General features: G+C 41.8%; 1 protein-coding gene across 2 annotated transcripts in view; it reads right to left on the minus strand.

The window, feature by feature from the left end:
* Nucleotides 1-18,742, minus strand: part of LOC116844668 (Kv channel-interacting protein 4-like) — a 159,488-nt gene that overhangs the window by 117,622 nt on the left and 23,124 nt on the right. Inside the window, exon 1 of one of the 2 annotated variants that reach the window (XM_032816527.1) lies at nucleotides 5,586-5,898. The exons of the other annotated variant lie outside the window; for it this stretch is intronic. The gene's annotated coding sequence lies outside the window, so the exon portion shown is untranslated. Of the gene's footprint in view, nucleotides 1-5,585; nucleotides 5,899-18,742 lie in introns of those variants that run through there. 2 annotated transcript variants of the gene reach the window in all.

Genomic DNA, 18,742 nt, shown 5'->3' on the forward strand with positions numbered 1-18,742 from the left:
ACGCGCGTAATTTCTTGGCGGGGATTTTTCTCGCGGCGCTTCAATTCACAATATTAAAATGTTGCCGGCGTAAAGCCGAGGCATCGCTTTACCGTTATCGATCACTATAATGCGTGTAAAGGCCGCTAAGTGTCTCGATCGCCGATTTTCCAATTATCTCATACGCACGCGTTCCACATTACGCTTATCGAACAACGGTATACGCGCCAGCAATGAGGAAATGTCTTCACGCGGCTCCGGCACTGCTATTACCGTGTGTGTGCGTGTGTGTATGTGCGCGCGCGCGCTTCTAAATAATGATTTCCGTCAGCGCGACCTTGGATATGAAAGAAAGTATCGAGCGCCGTAACGATGGAAAAAGGACAACGTTACGCGCTTGGCTCCTCTCTTTCTGGCCTCGTTGCTCGTGCAAGCTCACTCGCGATGCCGCCATGGCGGCGCATGCCGGATAAATCAAAGCACTGACAGTGCCTAATGACCGGACAAAAATTATCGACAACGTAAACGCCGTTGATCGAGCTCGCGCGAGAGGAAGGTCACGCGACATGGCTCACGGCAGATCGGCTCATATTTTGCAACTGTAATTGTATTATGGGAGGTAATCTCGCGCGTTACACACTCTGAGAAAAATTATCCGATAAAAAATTAACAAACGAATATTTCCGATCAAATTTCGGCCAATTTTTATATCCAATCAGGATATATCCAATATATTTAATTTAATCGAATACTTCCGATTAAATCATGGCGTTTTATCAGATAAATCGATCAAAAAATTATAAACCGACATTTCTCATCGAATGTTTCCTGATTGAATACAAAAATTCATCGATACTCTGATCAGAAATATTCGTTTGTTAATATTCTATCGGATAATTTCTCTCAGTGCACCAACGACGTTTGCTCGCTCTCGCAGCAGATCTCCACTGCCCGATAGAATCCCTCTCGGGTTACGTAAACCACGGCTATTATGTAAACTTGCACTTGCGAGGGATAAATTTTCGCTGAAAAGAACCACGCGAAGAAGAACGGTCGCGTCAATTACATGGGTTGCTTAGCTCGTGAGAGCTCATTCGTATCAAAGGACTCGGCCAGGACGGCCGAGGAATCTCAATTCGCGGTCAACCAAGCCGCGAATTAACACCTGAATGCAGGATCAAATAACAACGTTACCGTTATGTAACTTTGTTTACGAACCCGCGCGCGCGAGAGAGTAGGACTCGCGGCGGACGAAATCATTCCAAAAATAGCGATTGGCAGAGTATCAGGTGTGCCACGCTAACGAGACGACCGACGAAAGCGAGATCCCGCTAGACCGACGCGCTTTCACGACGTAATTTCCCTAAGTGAAAAGTATTCGAGCGATTCAGGCAAAACTCCTCGGCGACAGGACCATCTATTTTTCTTCCGAGGTGGTTGACCTTAAAGAGAAAGAGAGAGAGAGAGAGAGAGAGAGAGAGAGAGAGAGAGAAGGAAGGAGGGAGGGGAGAGAAAGAGAGAGAGAGACTTATTTATTCGGGGAATTGCTGGGGGATTAACATCATATCCGATCGTATTCTTCAGAAATTGAATCTCTCTTTACTCAAGTAACGTCGCCTGCATACCAAAGCAATCTAGGTCATACGATAATAATCTTTTTTCGTACGGAATCGGTCTACGCCGAAGCAATGCCATATAGATGGGGAGAAGACGCAGAAAGGATATAAGAGAGAAGATTGAACAAATCCAGACTCGCTATTAAAAATTAAATTTGCGGTACCGCTTTCAGAACATGGCCCCGATCTGATTCGTTCCTATCATCGATCCGCATCGCGAGTACAGATTAAGTATGCCAATCTCCTTTAAGCACGATTATACGTCTCGCGTTACGTTTTAACTCACTGCAGAATTCACAATCGCACATGTAAACACTCCTTTTAAATTTTTTATATGTATTTTTTTAGAAAACTTAGCTCCGAAACTGAATATTTCGTCGTCGAGTTATTTTAAGAAAGGCAGAAACATTTAATGATAATATAATCTTGAAAATGATTTAGTTCGTGCGATATTTCAACTTTAAGTTGACGTATACGAGATCACGGGTGATTTTGAAGGATGATATAAATTTGGAACTGCCGTGTTGTAACTTGTGATCAGGCTGAACTTCAACTTGAAACTTTCTAAACCAATTGATCGCAAGGTGATAAAACACTTCTAGTCTCGCGATGCGATCGCGTAATACAAGATAATATTAATGCACGCTAAGTCTGCACGAGAGTCTCTTGTACAGTTTCTGCTCGGCAATTAAACGTCAACGCAAACAATAAAGTCCCCAAAGTCACCGAACTTGGAGCACGGGCTACTCTCTTTGTGGATCTCTCCGCTCGGACAGAGAGCGAACAAGCGCTGGGACTCAATTAAAGCCAGTCCAGTAGCGCAAAGAGAAGCACAATGAGGTAGAGAACAAGAGGAGCCGCCGACAATTAAAATATTCGATCGGCGATGGGTGGGCGCGAGGTATGAATTAGCTTTGTCAACGAGGGGCTGGCTCATAACTTTTTCAATAATAACGCGGAGCGTCAGCCGCGCTGATACACACTTTGTGACGGTTCATTGTGGTCTTTGACCAGCAGCCTTCGGAGATTCTCGACTTTTCGCTTTCCCTTTGTTTTTCTGATTTTCGTCCGACTGACGTAACGCGTTGGCGATGTCACGCTTTCGAAACAGCTGTCGCGCTCTTCCACCGCAAACTTCCGCGATGTAACGGAAGACCGCGGAACTGTACGCGCGCGAACGTCCTTTCGAATTCTTGCATCGATTCGCGAAATTCGTGCCTTTTCGGATGGCGAACTTCATTGGGCGAAGTTAGATGAATCAAGTTTGGACAGCGGAGAGATGAGCGGTTCGAGGCAGCTTTGGAAAAGTTTCCGGTTTACCCTTGGGATCGCGCTCGCCAACCGTCCATAAAATTACGGGCAGCTCGTAAAAATGACCTAAGATTAGATGCGTTCATGAAAAGTATGTACGTAAAATATTAGACGTCCCGGCAAGGATCCTCGAAAAATGCTAATGATACTGTCTCGCAGTTGTAGGAAACGGCAGTAAAGATGAAAAATTATCAAACTATCTTTATTACATTAATGAAACTAATGCAGAAAACACTTAAAAAAGCTCGGGTTTCCTTCATACTTCTGTTCCGATTCTAAACAGAGAACTCATGTTTGGAACAAGAATAGGATTTCCAATTGGTATCGTAGTGGAATAATTTATTTTAAAAGGGATAAAGTTGGGCATTCTGATTGGAATCTAACCTGCATTTGGGAAAATGTCTATGCGGATAGAAATAACAAGGAAGCGGAGAATTTTGCGGACAAATTTTACTTTTACATTGCATTAGTTATCTTATCCGCAAGATAAAAATTCAAGACACTGATCTTTCACTTAACAAATCTGGAAAACATTCCGTGCGTGGGACAAGATTCTTACAAATCTATAAAAAACGTAAATTGATGAAGCTAATAGTTTAACGCACAATAGAGTGAGTCACGAACTTACTTCATATATTTTGCCATTCGGCGAAATGTTAATTTGAAATTCGCGAATGAATCTTATCACCGAGTCTGTGCTCGATTTCGTAAATGGCAGGACGTTTCAATTAGCAAATGGATTTTCTGCAGCAAGTACAACCGTATGAAGCCATAAAGTGCTAATGGGCCAACTAGCTCGTTAATAAGTTACTCATGCTCCGAATGATTCTAAGTACTGAGACGCGCGTAAACATCTTTTTGCCGCATAGGAGATGATTACATGCGTATTAATGTATTCAATAATGTAATAAATTGTCACATTCACACACAAATAACATTCTTCTGACATTCACAAGTCAACAACCGGAAAATCTCTCGAAACTTAAAAAGAAAATAACGTTATCTTTTCCACAAAAGTAGATTTCCAAATTATTTATTGTATCCAGAAAAGTAGAAATGGATACTTTATCTTTTTATAAAAATCGGTTTTCAGCCAGAAAAGTGTTAAAGCGCGATTAAAACAATGCTTTAAAAAATTAGTGAGTATAGTATTTAAATCTATGCCGCATATGCGAGTGAGTATTTAGCAACTTTCGTCAATATCAAGTGTGTTTGTCTTTTCCATCTGCGGCTTTTTCAATATCAATACGCCCGTGTAAATTTTTCGTCTTGTTTGGCTGGCAAATATTACATTTTTCAAATACGCGGTGAAGTTGCGAGTGTACTGTGAAACAGTGACTAGAATGTGTGCGGAGCGCTGATTGAAGATACACGATTAATATTTGCTTTTACGGGAGAGATCGACGACTGTCGATCATTTCCGTATAATTGATTCGTGCGCCATTGTGACACGTCAGTATCTTCATCTGAAATTATTTCCCGGGGTAAATCTATTGTGTTACGAAAGTAAAATAATGCCTATTAAAAATGGATGAGACTGACGTTATCGCGATGTTATTCTATATCCGCGACACTCAATCACAATTCATGTCGAAAGACTCATCATGCTGGAGACAGGTTAATCGACAGGTTCGTTACGGATCGCGTATCTTTCCTAAGATTTCGCTAACAGCAGGGTAAATCGGCGTTAGGCGTGCGCATTCGAACTATTGGATGCCGTGCGTCTGCGTGGTATGTGGTGTTTTTATTTTTTTGCAAATCCCCACAAAGGACTTTGAGTAAGATCGTAGAATGCCCGTGAATTTCACGATCTTGATATTTAAACGGAGAGAAGAAACCTCGCCAATACAAAAATGATACACTCCATAAAAACGTGCACGCAATATGAGTTCACTACAATTATTTAAAATTTTTATAGGAATCAATAAGCAGGATTGCGAGATATTGTCGTAATTTTGTTAAAACAATCGCGAGAAAGCTTCAGAATTACGCTGTAACGTGAGAGACGCGGTTAATTTTTATTACGCAACAATGTGCGCCGTGGGCACGATTGGTTTGTCCACTCTGGTGTGCAGTACTTTATGCGTTAAAAGAATAAAATAACAGACGAAGGAACCATTAAATGAAACCTCAACCGCGTATTTTCCACTCAGAAATTTTCATTGCGATTTCGTCATACACAGAATTACAAGAATTTCACTCGTGGGGCGCGACAGCGTAAGAGAAAGGAGAGAGGAGAGGGAAAAAAGAAAGAGATTTTATTTCTTCTTCTCGAAAATAAAACAAACCGGCTCTTCCATTAGCAGAATGAAAACCTAGAGACGACGTGTGGCAATTGTAACTACGAGGGTAATTCCCGGTGCAACGAAGAATTCCGACGAAGGAGAGGGAGGAGAGGAAGAAGGGCCAGATTATCGCACTTTGTCGCATCTCCCATGATGAATCTGCCGCTAACATCACGCGACATTAGCAGACCGCCAAATTGAAAATAAGTGCAGCATAACTGTGAGCGAACGTAACGAGGAGATACTGCAAAAGTTGGAAAGTTCTTTCCCGAACTTCTACGCGGCAACGCTCGGCCACGTCCGCGCGCACCGCGCGAATTCCGCTCGCGTACTTAGGTCGACAAATCAACGGATACCGCTCGTGACGCTATCGTGCGAGGGCTTTCGTACTCACCAGTGAAGAGAGACGAGAATATCGCCGTGGACCGACGGTCGGGGATCGGCGACGACGACGACGGCGACGACGACGACGACGTCGAACCGATCCGACACGCGGCAACGGGAAAATCGCGAGACCGATCCAAGAACACTACCCGAAGTGCAGTCTGAAGAAAAGTGAGAGAGAGAGAGGGAGAGAGAGAAAAAGAGAGAGAGAGAGAGAGAGAGAAAAAAGAAAAAGAAACAGCAGCCTCGTAACTTGCCGTCGTCTTTAACCAAGAAGTGTGCGTGTGATTGCGTGTCGGGGCGCGGACTGAGCGACTGGGAGCACGGTCGTCTCCGGTTGTCCCACCCCACGGTTTCCTCAAACCACCCCCTACTCCACGCGTCCCCCTCGCGCTCCCACCCCGATCAAGCGCTCCAAAGCTCCCGGACCCCACACCCCCAACACTTCCAGTACCGTCCGTCGTCAGCGCCAACGCCCTTGCGCACTAGGGACGTCTGCGAAGCGTGGCATCACCGGTCGGTCCTTTGGCACTCGACACCTCGAATTGTGTTCTCCCTCTTGGCGTTCACCCTCGATTCTGCCGTTTTCACCTGCCGCCCGACGGCAGGACTATCGCCAGCACCTATTCCTTTCTCTCTCTCTCTCTCTCTCTCTCTCTCGCTTTTCTCCCGAATTTAATTTCACCGCCGCCACCAACACAACCGCCGACGCACGCCACCGAGTATTCGTCAAGAGCTGAGTCTCGTGGCGTCGCGTGATAGTCGACGCAATGCGCGATAGTCTACGTACTCTCCGCTGTTGTTACCGCTACGACTATCATTGATGCTATTATAACAAAGCAACCATAGCCATAGCATCGATCTGTAATTTGAATCACGCTGCAAAAATTGCACAGTTTGGAACGTTTGAACGGTCCTGATTCAAAACACGGTACAGAGCCCGCATTTATCGGACGGTAGTCTCAGAGTAGAGCGTAAATTTTTGGCGCAGATGGTGCGACAACGTTGACCTGAAGTTCCCGAAGTCGTTCATTTAATCGCGCCGACTTTCTCGCTTGGCAAATTTGAAAGTAACGATCGACTACCGTAAATAATCGATATTAGCAGGCGGTTTTGTACAATTCGTCACGTAAAATTTCTGAAAATCAATTTCTTGTATATATACATACATAACGCGCACACACACAGCATCGCCCCGTTGCACTTTGATTAATCGCTTTCATATTTTTATCCTTCGCGCGAGAGAAGCAGTCTGACGTCTTTCTCATGATTTTTTAATTATTTCGACTGCGATATTGCGAACTGATAGGAGCGAATTTAATCGCACTGATCGACTTTAAAGTACTAGCTGCTCAAGGTTGGTCTCCTACTCTACACGGAGGGAATTTTATAGTACAAATTACTATAGAACTTTGTAACCGGGGAATAGATTGACATTCTCTGCAGTAATTGACTATCCTTTCATTTTATGTACTATCCAAAAATTTGCTATGCTTTTAACAAAATTTATTATATTCCTTAGCAAGATAGACGTTGCGAATAAGTTTATTTCTGCACTACTACTACTAAAGTATCTAAAAAAAATAAGAAATAGGTTGAAGTAAGAAAATAGGTTGTATTTTAGATTTCAGAATATCAAAATTATTAGTGCCCACTGAATAAATATTTTTTTATTTTTCAGATATTTTTTGTTCAGTGTAGAAGCATAGAGTAAAATTTGAAAAACTTTATATGAAGAAAAACTATAATATTCTTCCTCTGTGTAGTCCCGAATACTATTACCTTCTTCAAATCCCGATTCAATGACGTCGACTCGCTCCTTCTATCTGACTTATCTCTGTCATCTCGATCTAGGATTCGCCGCATCGATTTTGCTTCAAATCCATCAGTTAGATCAACCACAATTTCCGCTCAGCTCCGCTCTCGCTCTTTCTATTTTCTCAGTAAATATATCTGTACATATAGCTATGTAAATATTATACTTTGGACAAGAACGCACACAAACGCGAAATGCACACGAGAAGGATAGAACTAATTATCATATAATTCGCGTTTATTACCTTACGTTAAATTATATTTCAATAGTTATACGAGAATCCACTATCGACGCGATTCGATAATAAATCAAACGAGAATCGAAAGAAACGAAAGGGAAAGAGGAAAAATTACAACGGTTTTATATTATCACGAAATTCCGAAAAACGTGCCAAAGTTGCCGTTGTTCTCTCCTTGAAATTACTGATGCTTAAAGTGCTATCGGTGATTCAGGGTTAGTAGGGTGTCGGAGATGGCGAAAGGAATAAAATGCCCCGCTGGGGATGAGGTAGACTGGATTCTTTCGATGCTCGGGAGGGATAACGAAAGTGGTCGGAAAGGCCTTATCACGATAACCGATTCCACTAAAATCGAACTTATCATAGCAGTAAGCTATAACTCGCTAGATATTAAAGTAATTGTCTTGATATATTTATAGTATATTGCACGAAGGATAGTTTCTCGCGCGATATCGAATTTGAATTCCAATCGATAGACCGAAGTGTTCGCGTATTTTTTCTCTAGTGACGTATTCAAGTGCTTCATACAGAAGATTGATTGCATATATGCCTAGCCATTCGTTAATCATATATGTCCTAATCGAAGGTTATTAAAAATTTTCGACCATTCCTTTCTAGATAGTCAAATTTGACTGGATTATTCGAAAAAATAATTAGGGAATGGCTAGCATATATGCAATCCTCTCTACACACACACACACACACACACACACACACAGAGCATACACGCGCGCACGTGTGTATATATAGAACTAATCTCGTCAATCACGGACTTGATCGCAATTTCGAAATTCCGATTTCAAATATTTTGTGAGAGGAAGAACTTGGTGGTCTCTGAGCCGCCTAGAAATTTGACCTCGAAGATAGCTTATTAAAGCGACTAACGAAGAACGGTTTCCAATAACGATATCGTTCAGATTTCACTGGCGCGCGCGCGACCGTTCGTCTAAGCTGATATAAACGGAGGATCAGTGATAATCTTCTTAAATCACAGACAGTATCTCCAAGTGCACTCCGCTGCGCATCCCTCTTCAGTCGTAATAGCACGAAGTTGAAATAATGAGACTGATTTAGTCCGAACTCTCGAAAGGTTGTTTTCTCTTATTTATGCATAGAATTTCTCGACGCTCTGTTTAATGCAGAATACACTTATCAGCAGTTGATGGTGGAACGTCTTTTGATAAAAATCCGCAATAAGCGGATAAAAATCTGCCGTTTAACGGCAGATCGCATTGGCTTGTTATCGCGCTAATGCAGACGCGCGGGCCTCTCTTATTTCGACATACGAAGGCACATAGCCTCCCTACTCTTTAGTACTTACAGTAGATAGTGCGGCGAAGTGAGTGCAGCACTCGCGCGATGCCAGACTGCGGCGCTTTATCGTAAGATGCACACGCATATTCCCGGGGCACTTCGCATTCAGAAGCCGACGGAATTGAGTTTCGTAGGGATAATGCGACCGAGAACTCTAAACATTTTCTTTTCGTATCTCGCCGAGATACGGTCTAAATGCGTCGCGAAATAATGATCGCGATATCCGCACCTTAACATTTTAACGTTTCGAAAGTGCTGCAGGAGCGTAACGCCGCATGTAAGAATTCCTAACGATCGCATCGCTCTCGACCCGAATCGCAAAGTTTTGGCCCTATGTTAAACCTTAAATTCAGCAACACAGTAGAAGCTAAGTTAGTAAAGTAGGTTTAATTCCAATGATACAATTTACTTCTACTTTGACTCCAAAATTTTCCTTTTAGCGTCAAAATAGCATCAAAATAAATTATAGTATTATAGGCTTCAGAATATCACAATAGATGTTAAATAGACTAGTGAGGCTAAAAGTAAGATGAGAATTTCGACTCGGGAGACAACAACATAACTCAAGTGTATATAACTAAGTAGAAGATTACAGATATTTCTATTTTTCTTTTGTAAATCGTAGTTTGCGAGCACGTGAGCGTCTTCTCGTGTACGTATTCTATTTTATTAAACGGTCGAGGGACATGCGCGCATTCCCACGTCACGACTGACATACCTCAAAACGCGCGAAATGAAATCCATTTCTAACTCTCATTTCGCATCGCCGTGTAATTGCGTTACGGTATTTACGTCGCCAACGAAACGCCTCGAAATCACTAGGCGCGCTTGAAGGTAATTTCCATGAAATGGGGACGAGAGGAAATTTCATTGCGCGATCAGGTGAAATACTCGAGTCTGTAATTTAGTATCCGCGTATTCCGCAGGATCGATACAACGACTTTTGTAGCATAATAAGCTTAATGGGGACTAATTATGGTTACGTCGACGATTCTTTGCAAGATTCTTTATTCATTCTTCGCCCACTAAAGTCGGAATTTCTTCGGGTCAGTGCACGACACAATTCTTTTGCGATTTCTTTGAGAGAACGCGGTTTGATAATGGACAAATACACGCTCGAATTATCAAATATTGTTATTATCGCGTCCCAAGCGCGAAATCTGATTAGTAAAATAACCTATTTTTCCGCTCTATCAAGAGCGATGATTTTTTCGCAAATTCATAAATATGTCGACAAAAACTCCAGCATATCAACCTATCCTCCGTAAGGCACACTCCACTTTTTCCATGAATGTGCAATTCTTCCTCACAAAGGGCTGGCCCGGCATACTAGGTCAAACGAAAGTATTATATCATTTCTTTATTGAGGAGCATGCGTTGAGACTACAGCCTGCGAGGCAGGGTTCAAAGTTTCACGAAGACTCACTTGATAAAATCAAGCCCATTCTTCCTTTGAGAATGAAATGAAACGAATGCTCGATCCCGAATCGAAATTTTGGCTTTATGTTAAATTGAATTTACAAGTTCCTAGTGGGAGCTAAATTAGCAAAGTAGGTTTGAATTCTAATGATACAATTTACCTCTATTTTGACTCTAGTGATGTCCGAAATTTTCTTTTTCACTTCTTTAGCGTGAAAATAGATGTTGAATGGAATAGTAAGGCTGAAAGTAGAATCAAAATTTTGACTCGGAATGTTTCTTTATTCGTGAATTTTTATAAAAGTTATGATCTTTTTAAAGGATCAAATTATTATAATATAAGAAATGGAACACGCGCGTGTACACACACACACACACACATTTATTTTCTCAAGATAAAATATAACACGGAGTCTCCGAATAGCAAAGAATGCTCGAGGAAAAATAATATTACGTCATTACGATATATAACAACGCGCCCAATGACACTGCAAGATTTAAATACGAATCGGTTGGTATTCCGAATATTAGTTAAAACATCGAGCGTGCGAGGAATAAAACGTTCGTTACACGAAGGAAGAGAAAAGAAGAGAAGATGACGGTGAAAGGGCGGGACGTGGAGAATCACAGAAAATTGCTGCCAAGAAAAGACTTGGAGTCCTTTTACAGCATTCGAAATCAAGGGGAACTACCGCTACGGCGGCGGGAAACCCGAAAGAAAAAGAAAGGTTGTATTTTAGTGAAAACCGCGGTCGACACACGAAGCTCTAATTAGAAACGATTAATTGCAACGGTGAATTCAAGTAATTAAATAATTATTATATGCTAAAATATAATATATTGTCAATGTATCAATCAGCATTAATGTAAATATATTGCATGCAAATAGGAAATTACTAATCAAATATTGCGTGTCAAATACAATATACTTTATGTAATATGACAACAGCAAAATTAATATATATATCTTGGTCTTTCAGAGAATTAGAGAGAGTATAAAATTGTCTCGCACAAGTAACCTCACAAAAATTATCCCGATTGCGCGCGAGATTCACGGATCTGAAAAAATTTTACGCCGCGCAGCGAAATGAAGCTACCCCAGTTTTACGGATTAGCTTTAATTCTCACGAAGATTGTGGCAATCTAAGAACTGGCGCATAGCGAGAGGGAGGGGGAGGAAGAGAGGAATTTTTATTATACCAATGCGGTTGCTATATCCGGCGTGTAAATAGAGTACCAACGGTTTATCATTTTCGCCGGGTTTCTGCAAAATAATTCTACCGTGCAACTTTCCGCCACGATGACCTTCTTTCGTGCGCGTTTTATTTGGCTCTCGTCGCATTAACCGAGCCTCGAGTTTCGCGCAACGGGAAAATACGAAACGACGACGGATCTCGAGCGTAGTCGGGCGCGATAAGAAGACACATACTCTTCCGAATTCCGTTCTCAGAGGAAAACCGCGTTCAGTTTTTACATTCTGTAAGCGAGTCGTCATACGTCGAAAAATTTCACTCCATTCTCCCTGAAAATAGTCCTTTCGCCCAAGCGACTTTTATTCTCATATCTTTATTTTACTTAATGTTGGGCGCGAAATTACACGCGTTTCGTTCGAGAAAAATTACGAATTGCACGAAAATCTCGCGACGCATAAGTTTTTCGCACAAAGTACGCGCGGATATTCTTAGTTTTTTTTATTAGCAAAATAGGAAAAACAGCGTATGCACACAAAGTTTGGAAATTAACCCATCGTTCCCGGGATTGTATTATACAATGAATTTCTTATATCTGTGCACTTGCATAGTTCGTACTTGCTTTTCAATCTTCTTCATTTCTGCGTTCGAATATATTCTGCCAGCTGCACAACGATATTATCTCGTGCATTACGTGTCGTAATCATGATAAAAGCACACGCGACTAGGGATGCGTGATATTGCAATATATCGCAAGCACTGCGATTTTCTTTTCTTGAATCGCAATGTGATATCATATTGGATTTTTATCGCAAAATTGCTCTTGCAATTCGAAATCATTCGTCATTTTAGTTAAATGTCTGTGCTAATATTGCGTGATAATATATACATATTAACATATTTAACTTCATTATGCTTTCATTTTTAACTATTCTTTCAGTAAAACTTGTGTTTTCTTATAGCCAGACATTTCAAAGAACATTTCGATGCAATACAAAGAGAGAGTTGATTTATTTATTTTTAATGTTTAACATTTATTTTGACACTACGGTTTCCATTACGCCTCAGGTTTTCTTACGATTAAAGATCACGTTAGCGCATGTCTAATATAAAATCGTGCGCGATTTGAAATCATATTTGCGATACAAAATTTTCATGTGATTTGATATCGCGTTTATTGTGATTTTGAGAAAAGATTGCATCGCGATACACAATTTCATCCACAATTTCATTCACAATTTCGCACATCCTTACACGCGACTTGTATGAACGTCTTGCGTGCGCGCGCGCGATGCCGGGAAGAATGGTGCTTGTTTCATGTCTGTATGTCAATTCCTCGCTGAAGTATGGCCGTTCGAAGAGTTAGGAATTTCTTAGGTAGCACATGGTACTTTGGTGGCAGATGCGTGATACATTGTAGTAAGTTCGCGTCGCATTTTACACGTTTCGCTTCTTCGGTGGCACGCTCAACCAAAACAAACGAGCGGCGCGTAACATTGTAGCCGGGCCTTGGTCCCCGAGGATGAAACTGCCGTTCATCGATATCTCTTCGTAGAAAAGTCGTAGAGACATGAGACAAGGTGCGTTGGAAAGCTGAGAACGACCCGCTTCCGATGAGCCTGCGTTTGTTTCTTTGTCTCTATCGATTTTGCGAAATTGAGTTCGAGATAAATCGATAACATAGGTCACGATATTAAATATGCAACATGGATGAAACGTATCATTTCCCGTAGATTTTTGATCGCTGAATACGAATCTGGAAACGAAACTATTTTTTCTATCACATCAAATTTTTCAGAAAATTGAAGTTAAAAGTATGAAAAAACACATCATCATGATACATCTCATCCATATTGCAGGTTTAATGTCGACCAGTGTAATTAAAAACGCGATTTCAGTTTCGATTTCAATAAATCGGGGAAAATATAATGAGTCACTGTACAAAATATGTAAAAATATAATTTCCCGTTTGTGCAGTGTGTAAATGCGTGTTGGTAAAAGATGAAGAAAATGGATTAGCCGCTTTATTGAAACGTGGCAAGTGCCCGTTGACACCATATTAAAGACATTAAGGACAAAATTGAGCGTCTTATAGTTGATCGCACTTCAGATGAAAGTATACTCGTGTTACCTCTCGAGTTCCATCAATACCACTATTCGCGGCGTATCGTATTTCCTCACATTTTTTTATTTAAAAAGTATTGTATATTTATTGATGCGCCGCGATTATCGCTAAAAGGATAAGAATAGCAAATTTTTAAGACGCGCAAGAACCTTACTTACTTAACTATTTATTTGGTATATCGCGCTTATACTTTGCATGGGCGCATCATCTGAATATATATTCTGTTAATCGATAGCTACGCCATTAAATATCAGTTTATAGTTAATGTATATATGCATGGTGATTATTTCTTTGTTTGATTACAATTACAAATACCAAACGTTTTTTCCCAGCGCAAGTACTGATACTTGATTTATCTTATTAATTCGCGATCGTACGTCTTTATTGGTTCTCGTGTTAGAAATACAATCTTGGAACGGATCTGTACACCCGTCAGATTTTAATTTACAATATTCTACCGTCATAATTTCAGCATCAGCGTGTCGAAAGCAGTCGTGGCAAACTTGGGCTTTTTGCGCAAAATCCATCTTCGCGCAGTCTTTAATTTGCATCTCAAGTTCAGAGAGTCTCCATAATATAAGCCTTAACGTCAAAAAAAAATAGACAAGCGTCGAAAGTTCGCGACGACTTCAAGAGCCTCTTTTCCCCTCTTACGCCGCATTCTTTTCGCAGTTTACCGCATTATTCTTTGGAACACGTAAACTTTTCTGATAGTGGATCCTTTCAGCGGTCTATCCCCCTTCATGCGCCGCTGAGCTCGTCGGTTTTGTTCGTGTGTCCGATCAGGGTGGCTGTTCCCTTTGTCCACGGTGGTTTCGTATGCTACGACGTGTGTTACGATGCGGCTGATAGCGCGGCGGACTCGGCCAGCCGAGACAAGAGGATCGGGGCTTGAAAAGAGCGCTATTACGATTTATCAATCCGAGGATATCCTGTCGTATTTGGCGATCCACAAATCGCGGATAACGGATCCTCCTGTTCCGATGCGTTTTCAACTTCCGTGAGAAAGGGCGAAATAAGATCGAGGAAAGTCGAGCGAGCAACTATCACGCTTAAAAGTTTTAAGCACCGCCTGCTATCGTCGATCTTTGAATTATGATCGTCCCGAGCTTCTCACTTTCTCCTTAAAGAAGCTTTTCTCTCTCTCTTTCTCTCTCTCTCTCCCTCTCTCTCTGTCGTCCATTTCGCGCTTTCGATGGACAGAACAACTGCCTCGACGAGGACGGGTTGAGTATGCACGTGCGCGGCCGCGATATCGACAAAACTCACATTCCAACGATGTGCGAATGTAAAAGCAATTATATACGGTACTGCGGTCGTTGTTGTAATTCGACGTTGCGATTGCCACACGCGCGGCGGAATACGCGACGTGTATTATATTTATGCGCAAGCTTTGCGGGCTTGTGCACGGACGTGGCAGTTGGTTAGAAATTTGCAAGCTGGCTTCCAAAGTGAGCGCATCGATCACCGTCGTTTCGCATACAGATCGTATATGCGGTGGACATTATCAAAATAATGTACAGTATAATGCTCGGAAATGATGCGAAATCGACAGCGTGCTGAAAAATTGCTGTTGCTAAGCGCCATGCATCTGATATTTCCCGCCATGATGCACCTGTCCTCGCTTTTGTGTTGTTATGTTGTAGGTGATCGTATTGTATTGCTTAATTACGTGAGTCGATATTTGCGACGATCATTATTCACTTATTAACAGACGGCTCGATTCCTGGTGGAAGCTCCGAATAATTGGAAACTGTCAAATGTCTGTTAAAAAGGATATTTTATCGTGAATCTCGGCGATCTGTAAACCGAAATGGCATGCCAAAACCGGTTTTCCTTTGCAAGAATAACGCGAGAGAGAAAGAAAGAGAGAGAGAGAGAGAGAGAGAGAGAGAGACCAAATTAAAAAGAGAGAAAGCCTCGATGTATTTGTTACCAGCGCAAAAAATTGCGGTGAACTGTGATATGTGTTGCTGCGGCCGCCGCAGCAACGAAACAAACGGCAGCTTAATAGACCTGCCAGTCGGTGCAGATAATGCAGAATGCGACATGGTTTATTTTAGCGCGCGCGCCGCAGCGAACGATAGCCGTCGTAAAATCAGGAAGTAAGGCCGAAACCGATTTCCGATCGGACAAAATGATATACCCGCCGTGATATCAGGCGCTTATCGTTTTAGTCGAAACAATTGACGGCGCCTTCGTTATCGCGAGCAAGCGCGCTCTGCGAAGTGTTGAATCGGAAAAGTCAGAGGTCTCTGTTAAACTTCAATTCTTTCGCGGTCTATCCTCTCCTCTTCTCTCTCCCTCGCTTACCTGACACATCGAGATATTGAGATTATAGTCGCGTGTGTGGAAAGTGTTCTCGATCCTGCAGAGTGAGATTGGGAGATATTTATGAATCTACGAGGGATGGAAACACAACGTATTCGCGTATCGTATAGTCGATCAATACAAATCGGATCGCGTAATTTCATTTTTCAATAGTGGCCAAATATTGATGAACACGGCATTCGCACGAAACGGAAAAAATCATACGGTGATGCTCGTCGTGCGCAAGCCGGAATCCTAATATCAAACTACATTTTGCGGGGAAGAATGTATTCATTTATTAAAATTCAGTTTTTCCCACCACACACGCACATATGCGCGGAAGTACACACAGTGCGTTACAGACATTTACATCCTGTACTTCGCTTCAAATGCAAATCATTGCCACAATATCTCCCAAACGAAGTGATTGCTTCGCCGCGCTTTCAATGCATTATTACTCTCTCAAAGTGGATCAGTAAAAGTGTTTTTGATTGAATCAGAAAAAAGACTATTTCATCGATGAATATTCACTGATTTTCAATGAAAACGTTCCTCCCCTTTACTGCTTTTATTTCTCAATAATTTTGACCAATGAAAGTAAAACTTCACTGCAAAATCTGTAATACATATTTTTGTTATACCAAATCTAATGTTTTACGTTGATGATGATAGCATTAAAAGCTATCCTGTGTCTCGCGACGATGACACTGTCGTTGCGTTTGTAAGATGTATCAATGGAAATAGTCGCTACTAACGGATTTCTTCAGTGAGATTTTACTGCATGATTACAGTGCTATGTTTCTAACTGAACAACCAGTTCTAACTGTAGTATTTCAATGAAGAATACACTGATTGTACTTTAGAGAATACTAGTTCAAATTACCTCCGGTGTTGCCTAGGTTATCACAAAGCGTCAAGGGGATGAAGTCAGAAAGTAAAGGAGGGGTATGCTCAGGTTTCATGGTTTCAAACGTTGGCTTATATTTTCCGCAAAGTTCAAGAGAGTAACTATGCAAAATTTGGTCAAAGGGTTCGAGAGTTAATAGGCAACATGCACACAGAGAGCTATTCTATTTTATACTGTATATAGATGTCAGTGTGACGAATTATGTACGGGACATCCGACAACGTGCGCTTCCGGCGAAACAGATATTCTCGGGATATTCGGCCGTACGTCTTCGATCAATAAAGACGCAGGAAGAGTGGCAGAATCGCCGAACACAATCGTGCTATCCGGCATGTAGAACTTATTAGATGTCTGTCCGGGACAGATACCGTAGTAGTTCGGTTCCCCGGCTATGACCTAGAACATTGTTCGGTCCTCCTTGATTATCCTCGGCGTTGCGCCTCCTTCCCGCGCGACCGAAATGGTCGCACATATACTCCGTGACAACTATTGTCTCGATTCGCCTCGAGCCGACGCACAGTGTTGCATGGTACTCATTCTTATGGACAAGAATTTGAAATCTGTTCAAGATATTGATCTAAAATTTTACATACATAAATTCTATACAGAAAACAGTGTTTTCCTCATGGTCATTGGCCAAATTTGTCAGGTCGGTATTTGATAAAGAACTGTTTATTAAAATTATTTGTGCGTTTTATTGTTTTATTTTAGACACTATATTTCTTATTTGCAAGAGAAAAAACTTTCTATGTTACGTTTTATAAAACGGCTTTTTTCGTGAAAAACAGGCAATATTGCGAAGGCCTCGGGCGTTATTCCCGACGACGGCGACGACAACTAGCCCCACTCGCGAGGAGCACGGGCCAAGTTTTAATGTGCAGAATACTTAATGTCTGATAACGCCGCGGGCAAATTTTGCTCGTCGATGCGACGTGAGTCGCCGGAAACATGCGTATCTGCCGCCTATTCGCGTCACGGATGTCGTTATTTCCAAGCTAAGCGGGTATCGTCGTGGAAGTACGCCATGAAATAAACGTGGAAAAAGTTGCAGATGGCAACTGCGCGACCTTTTATCGATACGGCGCGACTTGTCTCTACGGCGCCGGGCAATACCGGGATTTTGTTTGACTGGAACGGTGTATATACGGCAGGTGTTGCGCGTGTAGGGATTTAATCTGTTAATTTCGATGCAAATGTCCGCTAGAAACAGGAACGGGGAGAGAGCCAAGTGTTTGACTGCGTGTGTATGCCGACGGAACTCTGCTACTCTCTCTCTCTCTCTCTCTCTTTTCATTCTCACGACGCCTACCTGACGTCACGCGTAGATTCACGTTCTGGAGAGGAAAGAACGAATGATGATACGCGTGAGAAATCGTAGACCAGCGGAGTTCGGGGGTTGTTAAAAGTTGGAAAATTGAAATTTCTGCGCCACAGAACTTAATAATTTTAATCGACCCTTTGTCACGATCCAGATGATACTTACAACTTCCGCAAGATTCTAAAATATAAGGGGAAAACAGAGGGGGGTAATTCTACGTTTACCCGGTGAGCACATTACGAGCTTGTGAAAGATCAATATTGCCACTTCCAGCATTCGCCGTTATTCTTGTGAGATCTTGTTAGAAAGAATTAATGAGTTATTCTCAGAGTATATCGATGTCTAATGTAACGACAGATTAGCTGGCGTTTTTTAAGCTATCACTGTTGTCTCTCAAGGATAAGGACAAAGAATCCACGTAACTCACTGAGCATCGGTGATTTCTGTAAAATTGCGAAAATCAGACTCGAATGTTGCCGATCACGTGTCGTCGTTGTATCTTTAAGTAGAGAAGAGAAACGTATAGACGT

This window comes from Odontomachus brunneus, unplaced genomic scaffold (genome assembly GCF_010583005.1).
Source record: "Odontomachus brunneus isolate Ranch 3 - 2012 unplaced genomic scaffold, Obru_v1 Obru_scaffold_044, whole genome shotgun sequence".
Taxonomy (NCBI): Eukaryota; Metazoa; Arthropoda; class Insecta; order Hymenoptera; family Formicidae; genus Odontomachus; species Odontomachus brunneus.